The sequence below is a fragment of the Prunus avium genome, chromosome 3, assembly GCF_965620075.1.
Source record: "Prunus avium chromosome 3, drPruAviu1.hap1.1, whole genome shotgun sequence".
Taxonomy (NCBI): domain Eukaryota; kingdom Viridiplantae; phylum Streptophyta; class Magnoliopsida; order Rosales; family Rosaceae; genus Prunus; species Prunus avium.
This window is the reverse complement of record NC_142286.1, coordinates 31,727,386-31,736,581: the sequence shown is the minus strand read 5'-3', so window position 1 is coordinate 31,736,581 and position 9,196 is coordinate 31,727,386. Positions and strand designations below refer to the sequence as shown.

At 38.3% G+C, this 9,196-nt stretch overlaps 1 pseudogene; it reads left to right on the top strand.

The window, feature by feature from the left end:
• The first annotated feature begins 5,125 nt into the window (after positions 1-5,125).
• LOC148295947 (G-type lectin S-receptor-like serine/threonine-protein kinase At1g61420) lies at positions 5,126-8,330 on the top strand (annotated as a pseudogene).
• Positions 8,331-9,196: the final 866 nt, after the last annotated feature.

Sequence of the window (9,196 nt, the reverse complement as noted above, 5' to 3'; positions counted from 1 at the left end):
CCCACGTTTTGTTTTTCTCAATTGTTTTGATTTCTTCTTCCATAGCTTTTCTCCAGATTTCTTCTTTTACTGCAACTTCAAAACTTTCAGGTTCTATAGTTATTGTTTGTACCATATCTGACCCTCCACTCGTACAACGACACGTGGATCTCATAAACTCGCCCAAGTACCCAAGGCCTCGGACAATCGGCATCGGCCACCGATGGCATTGTCTCAAAGCTGCGAACAGCCATTACGAGCCCAACTCGTCTACAATCGGCATCCCTTACCGATTGTAGAGAATCAACCTCGAAGTACCCGCCCAAAATATCTAAAGACTCGTGTCGACCTCAGAAGGCCCTCCCACGAGTCCCACATCGAAAATGAGCACTAAGAGCATACTAAATGCCCTCTATAAATAGGCCCCTTCCACTACAATACAGGGGTAAGACTTTTCAGCTTGACTTTTATACTTCTATATGGTCAACAGCAAGAGCTCTTAAAACAAAAAACTTACTTCGGCATCGGAGGGTCTTAGGCTGGTTCCACACCGGTTCCATAGACCTTACGAGTCTCGACTTCTTTCTATTCAGGATCAGCATCCAAGGACAGGAAGAATCGGCATCCAATATTCAATCGATCTCTCGATCGTCCATCTCATTTGTAAGTTGCACTCATCTCTATCTGTTCAGATTTAGCGCCAACAGTTATGAAGTTGCAAGTTTCATATATATCTTGGACTGATCTAGTTCCTTGTTCTGGTTTTGGAGAGCCTTCATGTTGTATTGACGGAGGAGTTGTTGTAGGTGGTGGAGACGTACCTGGAGTTTCTTCAGTTTCCTCTCTGCACAGTTGTGTTATAGTAACACTTTTCCTTTCAACTTTTTCTTCCTCCCTGTTCCATGACTCTGATTCATCGAACTTAACATCTCGGCTTATCATGAACTTCTTAGTTCTGGGATTGTAGACTCGATAGCCTTTAGATTGGGAACTGTATCCCAAGAATATACCAACTTCATATTTTTCTTCTAGTTTGTGTCTTTTCTCCTTAGGAATGTGCATATAGCAAATGCATCCAAATACTTTGAGATGCTTTGTTGATGGCTTTATATTGCTCCAGCTTCAATAGGAGTCTTATTTTGTAAAGCTTTTGTTGGGCATCTATTTAGCAAGTATAATGTTGTATATACAACTTCTACCCAGAATGTGTTTGGCAAGCCTTTTTTAAATATCATGGATCTTGCCATCTCCATGACAGTTCTATTTTTTCTTTCTGAGACTCCATTTTGTTCAGGAGCATAGCCAACTGTTAGTTGATGCTATACTCCTTCATCTTCACAAAATTTGTTGAATTCTTTAGAGGTATATTCTTTAGGACTTTAATATAATGGCCACTTTGTTTTTTGACACAAGTTTTGAATTTTTTGAAGATATTAAAGACTTTTGATCTTTCTCGTAGAAAATAAACCCACGTCTTTCCAGGCCTTTCCAGATAGAAATGCTTGTTGATGTTGTTTGCCAAGTTGGCAACCTTCACAGACATCATGGATCTCTTTTATGTTTTGAAGGTCTCTCATCATATTCTTTTGATAAAGAATTTTTAGTGCATAAAAATTAAAGTGGCCAAATCTTCAATGTCATAACGATGAATCTTCTACTTCTGCTTTCTTGGCTGTGGCTTTTCCAAATTGCCATTGGATGGGAAAATTTCTATTTACCATCCTTACTTTTGTTATTATGTGATTTTGATTTCTTTTATCAAATATTGTGCAGAAGTCTAGAAAAGTGCATAGAGTATCCATTTTCAATCATTTGTCCAACACTTAATAGATTATGCCCTAGCCTAGGTACTAGTAGAACATCTTTAATATATTTAGTTCCCTTGTTAGTTTGGATAGAGATTGTACCTTTTCCTTTTGTCTCCACCAGTGCTCCATTTCCTAGTTTTACTTGCAATTTTACGAACTTGTCTATGTTGGGGAAGATGCTTTCATCTCCAGTCATGTGGTTACTGTGGGAGTGGTTTCTTCCCGCGAGAATATTCGATTGAAAGATTCCCCTTTCTTCTTTGCCGCCTCTTTCTCCTTGCAAAATAGATCAAAATGAGAGGACCACACCCGGGGGGGTATTGGCCAAAGGCCTTCCGATGCCTAAGTTAGTTCAATTGATTCTAAATAAAAACCAATAGCTAAATAGGGTACGGAGATATATATGTAAGGTGTGAACCGAGTGGTTGGAATAGTGAGTGGTGGCCGGAGCCTTGTGTAAAAGGGAGAGAGAGTATGACAGCTAGGGTTTGTGAGGGATAATCTCTGCAGAGTTTCAGTAGGAATTTAGATGTACCTCCACCCTTGTGTGTAGCCATCTATTTATAGGAGTCTCGGAGGCTAGGGTTTCAGAGGAATAATTTTGTAGATGGAAAGGAATTATTCCTCCCTGATTTGGCGAGATTTGATTAATTAGGGATTTGATTTATTTGATTTAAATCAAATCCCTAATTGTGGTAGGAATCAAATCAATCCCAATTTAATTAGGTAGCTCCCAATTAAATTGAGTAACTCCCAATTAGGTCAAAGAATCCCCAAATGGAAGGAATTATTTGACCTAGGGTTTTGATTTAATTCGGTTCCCACAGCTACTACAGCCGTTGTCAATATACCATTTTCTGTTGTTTCCTTTTGATGAGCATAAAACACATGCTCATTCTTCTTACTTTCTTTTGAGTAATTGGCTTGATAGTTCTTGGTCTGACAGTCTTTTTCTATGTGCCCAAATTTTTTACAATTTCGACATTTGGGCTTGCCACAATATCAGCAATATTTTTCTAGGTAGTTTGTATTTTTACACACCCCGCAGGGAGGATAATTTTTCCTCTCTTTCATTTCTATTTTATTTCCCCAATTTTTATTGGATTTATAATCTTCTCCTCTAGAACTTTCTCCAAATTTTCTTTCCCCTTCTTTAGTTTTCTGAGACCTTAAATTTAGTTTTGACTGAAAGATGCTTTCAACTGAATTTTCATTTCACCTACTCAGTCTTTTCTCATATGCTTCAAGAGAGCCCATTAGTTCTGTCAGTGATAGACTAGTTAAATCTTTTGTCTGTTCAATGGCAGTAACTAAATGATCATACTTATCAGGAAGACTTATAAGTATTTTTTCTACAATTCTTGAATCATTAATATTTTCTCCATAGGCTCTCAATTGATTGATTATTTCTTTTATTTTAGCATAATAGTCTTGTGTGGTCTCAGAATCCTTTATTTTAATGTTTTCAAAATCTCTTCTCAAAGTTTGTAGTTTAACCGCAAGTACCTTGGCATTGCCTTGAAATTCCTCCTTTAAGGTATTCCATGCTTCCTTTGCAGTTGTGGCTCCCATGATCCTTGGAAAAATCGCATCATGCAAGGCTTGTTGCAGGGCATATAAGGTCTTTGCATCCTTTTGCTGATCATTCATTAGTTGCCTCAACTGTTACACGGTTGGATTTTCTGGATTATTGAAACCACTATCAACTATGTCCCATAAATCTTGAGACATAATATAGGTCTTCATTACTCCAGAAGTCATAGTTTTCTCCAATGAAAATAGGAAGAGGGATAGAAAACTGGCTAGTGGTTTCAAAATATAGCTTCAATTATTTAAAAATGATAGAAAATTATTTTAGTATTCCAAACCCTAAATCCAAATCTCGAACCAATAACCCTAGCTTCTAAAAGTTATCTCATTTATGGTTTGTACTAAGATGGATGCAAATAATATGTTCAAGAGTTAAAACAAATCTGTACCCAAAAAAAAGATAAAATAATAAAATAATAATAATTTAATAGAGAAATATCATACTCAAAACAAATTTACTTTCATAATCTCAATCAGCTCTAGTCCTACACTCCTTTTAATCTCAACTCACCTATAAAGCACGGATACGGATACGGCAATACAATACGAAAGGTAATACGGAAAATCTCTAAAAATTAGGATATGATACGGCAATTAAAAATATATATTAATAATTTAATATATAGTTATCAAAATATTTATAACATAAAACTAAGATAAAGATACAGTAGAAGAAGAAGAAGTGTTGGAGTTTGATCGTGCAAAGTAGACCAACGGCTGGCAAACTCTTCGAATTTTTCAACCAGCAACAATTAAAGCTTATCTCCTCTTTATTTTCCCTCTTAAAATCTCTAAAACGAGTTGTCCGTTCATCAAAGACTGTATCCGTTGACTCCGATACGTATCCGACGCGTATAGTAGCATATCGATACGGGATTCGAACCTAAATCGGAGTATCCAAGCTGAAACAAACCAAAAGAAAAATATAGTAACCATCACTCATCACTGCAATTAGAAGAAAAGGACCCCCACAAATGACATAATGCAGGACATGAGAGTTGCAGGCCGGTCCAATGTGAACACGGTCACACTATTGTTGGAGAAGAAGATGGGATGAGCAGAATGGCATTTTTCGTACTCGTCCTTGGTCACCACCATCACCGAGTCTTTGGTAGTTGAAATCCAAGTCCATGAAAAACAATATCTATAAAATAAATAAATAAATCCCGCCTAGGCGGCCGCCTAGCTCCTGGGCGCCCACCGACTAGGCCCATTTTTCGAACTAGTAGCTCAGGGCAAGGCATCGAAGAGTTGAAGAATGAGTCCGTGAAAAACAAAATCTATAAAAAAAACAAAAAAACAAAAGAACCGCCTAGGCACCAGCCTAGCTCCTAATTGCCCGCCTAGCTCCTGAGCGCCCACCGCCTAGGCCGATTTTTCGAAAATGACTATCTAGTTGCTCAGGTCAAGGCATCGAAGAGTTGAAGAAGGAGATTCTGTTGAACTCCAAACTCCAACACAAGAATCTTTTAAAGCTCAACAAAAGCTTGGATATGATATTTTTGGGTTAGTTTCCCTGGCCCTTCATGTTTGGCTGCAATTTCTCATTGTCACCTAATCTTTCTTCAGTATCATTGATAATGTCTGAGCTCTTCCTATCCTAGTATGCCGAACTCAAGGGGACTATTGATTTCATTTCTAATGGCAATGGGTGTATTGATTAGATCCAATAAGAAGAGCAGTGTTTGATTGGGCTAAACGCTTCAATATTATTCAAGGTGTTGCTAGAGGACTTGTTTATCTCCACCATGATTATATTCCTGCTTGAAGGTAAGTAATATTCTGTTGGATGAGAAGATGAGCCCAAAAATTTCAGATTTTGGATTGGCAGGTATCTTTCAAGGGACACAGAATCTAGCAAACACTCAGATGGTTGTGGGTTGAATCTCGATGATGTGCAACAGGGAACAAAGTATTTCTCTTATTATGTATTTGATAAAACTCTGATATATGGATATCTCTTCAGAAGGTACACTAAAGATTATGTATTCCGATCAAACATGGTGAGAACTGGAATCTTAACTGGCAGGCCCAAAAGAATCCATGTGACCATTATGGAACATGTGGACCTTTTGGGGTTTGCAAAACTTCTGAATGGAGCAAAGGAAACAAGACAGCAGGGTGTGTGAGGAAAACAAAATTGTTTTGTGAGAGTAGTACACAAGCAAGTCAGTCACTTCGAGAGGAAAAGGAGATGTGTTTTTGAAGATGGTACGGTTGAAACTACCATGAATATATCACTTCTTCGGATGCTGAAGAGTGCATGATACAATGCCTAAATAATTGTTCTTGCTTGGCTTATGCATATGTTAATAATATAGGGTGTTTGGCCTGGTCCAAAGACCTTTTATATACAGGAGTTTTCCTCTGGCGGAGTAGATCATTTTATTCTCCTAGACACTAGTACAGAAATAGGTAAATGATAATAATATTGCTTGCACAGCTTTAAAATATAAATATCTTTTCTTTTCTTTTCTGTCTCACACTGTTTGCATTACAAATTCATTTTTCAGATGAAGGAAATCGAACCAAGTTAATTGTGAGCCTGATCACAGCTATTGGTTTAGTATCTTGGGTGCCATGGTGTTTGGTTTGCACAGATTGCGAGCTAACCTAAAGGGTAAGAGAGAGAGAGAGAGATGCAATTCATTTGTGTAAGCTAACAAAGAAATTTTGATGGTTTTATCTGACTCAGTATTTTGATTGTTATATTTGCCAAATCAGGAAAAGTCAAAGTAACAACAAAGTTCTTTAAATTGACTGATACTACTGAGACTTCAAGAGACACTCTTCAAGAATATATTAGAAACCAAGATCCATCGGAGCTATTCATCTATAGTTTTGACATCATATTAATCGCTATGAACAATTTCAGTATCACAAACAAACTCAGGGAAGGGGGCGGATTTGGTCCAGTTTACATGGTGAGTTTTTATTTTGCCTTTTCTCTTTCTAAAGGAAAATATTGTATCACAACAGCTACAATTCTATACAACTACAAGATAAGGACATGAATGCAATGATTGATTTGTACGTAGGGTCTACAAGAAGGGAAGGAAATAGTAGTAAAAAGACTATCTAGTATCTCAGGGCAAGGCATAGAAGAGTTGAAGACTGCTGATCTCCAAGCTCCAACATAAAAATCCTGCTAGGATCATGGGCTGCTGCGTCAGAGAAGATGAGAAGTTACTCATTTATGAGTTCATGCCAAACAGAAGCTTGGACACTCATCTATTTGGTTAGTTTCACTGGACTTAATCTTTGTAATTTGCCTAATTAACTTAAAGCCACAAATGAATTCACTTGAACTAAATGTTCAGGGCACAAGGAATCAAAATTATTTTCGATTGATACACAGAATCACTGAATTATTTTCAATACACAAACAGTCAAGCAAGACATCCTGCAGATTTAATGCTCAGAACTGTAAACTGAATTGTATAATACATGAGTACATTTCAGTTCTCTATAAAGTAGAAGAGACAATGTTGAACTAGACCTGAAATCAATTTTGAATCTGATATTCACTATTGTTCATACAAATGTTTCAATATCTTCCACAGCAATTAGAAGGTAAAAATCTAGTGACGGTCAACGTTTTCATTGTACAATGCATGGGATATATGAATGTGTTGTGAAAATGGACAAACACTTTCACTCACTCCCCTAATGATCTTGTTGTTGATGGACTTTGTGACAAACAAAATAATGGATGAATCACACACACACAATTGAGAAACCAACCAAGCACAAAGTGACACAAGAATTTTAGAGGTTCAGCAATTGCCTACATCCTCTTGGTGATCCTCTTGAGAAATTCACTAATGAAAGAATAAGTTACAACTTTGGTTTACAAAGAAACCCCCTTAGAACTCTATTCTCTCCCAAGCTCTCTTTTCTCTCTCACCCCTTGCTCAACACTTTGATACACTTGTGAACACTTTCACAACTCTTGGTGTTTCCCCCCCTTTGGTGTCTAGACTACTCAAGACTCAACTCAGCTCTCTCTTGAACTGATTGCCCTCTCTCTCTTCCTCCCTTGGTGAGATAACCTCCCTTTGAACACAATAGCTCCCAGCTACTTGACAACTTTGAGATTAACCACACCTTTTGCTGTCTTGCTTCCTCTTCCCTTTAATACACAAGCATTTGGACTTCAGAAGAGACTCCTTCTTTCCTCCCACGTTCTGCCCTTGGTTACCTAACATGGACCACAACTTGGGCAGACCAAAGGCTAGGCATTGATAGCTGCAACTTCAGCCACCCTATCTAGAGCTATAAGGTAGGTACTCTTTGAAACAAGTCAACAATCCTCATTCAATGGTGCTCCAGCTTTTCCAGCACCTTGCTAGACCTCCTAGAACCCATAACACACCTTAGAGGCCCGAGGGATTAGGTAGGGAACCAATACATGTGAAATGCACCTTGAAAAACGCATGGAAAAACGACACAGCACGTCTGGCGACCGGTCGCACGTTCCTGGCGACCGGTCGCATTGCAATCTGTCTGAAAGCGACCGGTCGCTTGCACCTTGCGACCGGTCGCTGGTCACGATTTCCAGCTTCTCCTCCAGACTTCGAATCTGTGTAAAACGACCGGTCGCAAATACCCAGCGACCGGTCGCTTCCTCCTTCACTTGCATACTTAATGTGAGCCATTTTTCCAACAGAATGAAACTATTGGTTATATTTCAAATGTTTGCATTTATAAGATCAAGCGAGGAGACATGAGCTTGATTGGGGCAGACGCTTCAATATTATTCAGGGTGTTGCTAGAGGGCTTCTTTATCTCCACCATGATTCGTATTTGAAGGTAATACATAGAGATTTGAAGGTCAGTAACATTCTCTTGGATGAGAACATGAACCCCAAAATTTCAGATTTTGGATTGGCACGTATCGTTCAAGGGACACAGCATCTAACAAATACTCAGAAGGTTGTGGGAACACTATAAGCATCATTCCTTTTCAGATGAATGAAATCAAACCAAGTTAATAGTCAGCCTGATCACATCTATTGGTTTAGTATCTTGGGTGCCATGGTGTTTGGTTTGCACAGATTGCGAGCTAACCAAAAGGGTGGGTGTGTGTGTGTGTGTGTGTGTGTGAGAGAGAGAGAGAGAGAGGGGGGGGGGGGGGGGGGGGGGGGATACAATTCATTTGTGTAAGGTAACAAAGAAATTTTGATGATTGTTATCTGACTCAGTATTTGATTGTTATATTTGCCAGATCAGGAAAAGTCAAAGTAACAACAAAGTTCTTTAAATTGACTGATACTACTTAGACTTCAAGAGACACTCTTTAAGAATATATTAGAAATCAAGATCCAGCTTCCATCTCAAAGGATGGTCGGTGATACCGTACGTACAATGAGCCAGTAATTCGATGAGGCAAAGCTTTACTGACCTTATCCCTGTGCAAGTATTATGATTCTGGTTTGTAATTATCTTCCAAGATTATCATTATGCTAATTAAGCACGAACGAACCCAATAATTTGGGCACGATCTACTCTAGAAGGCCTTCCCTCAGTCAGAAAGATGCTAATGTTGCTGATCATGTGAGTGAGTGTACATATAGTCCTATAATATATAGGACAAGTATGCATGTATTGTGCTCATCTGTACCAAGTACGTAGAAAGTAATTTGCAGGGTGTGTCCGTTGGTTTTCTTTTCTTCAATAATGGTGTTGAGTTGGAGAAAGGGTAAAACTGGCAATTAATTAAGTTCAAAAGAAAAATGTTTTTTTCTCTTTCTTGAAAACTTCAACCAGGTGTAACACTATAAAGAGAGAGTGTGAAATCACAGTTCCTCTAGCTAAAA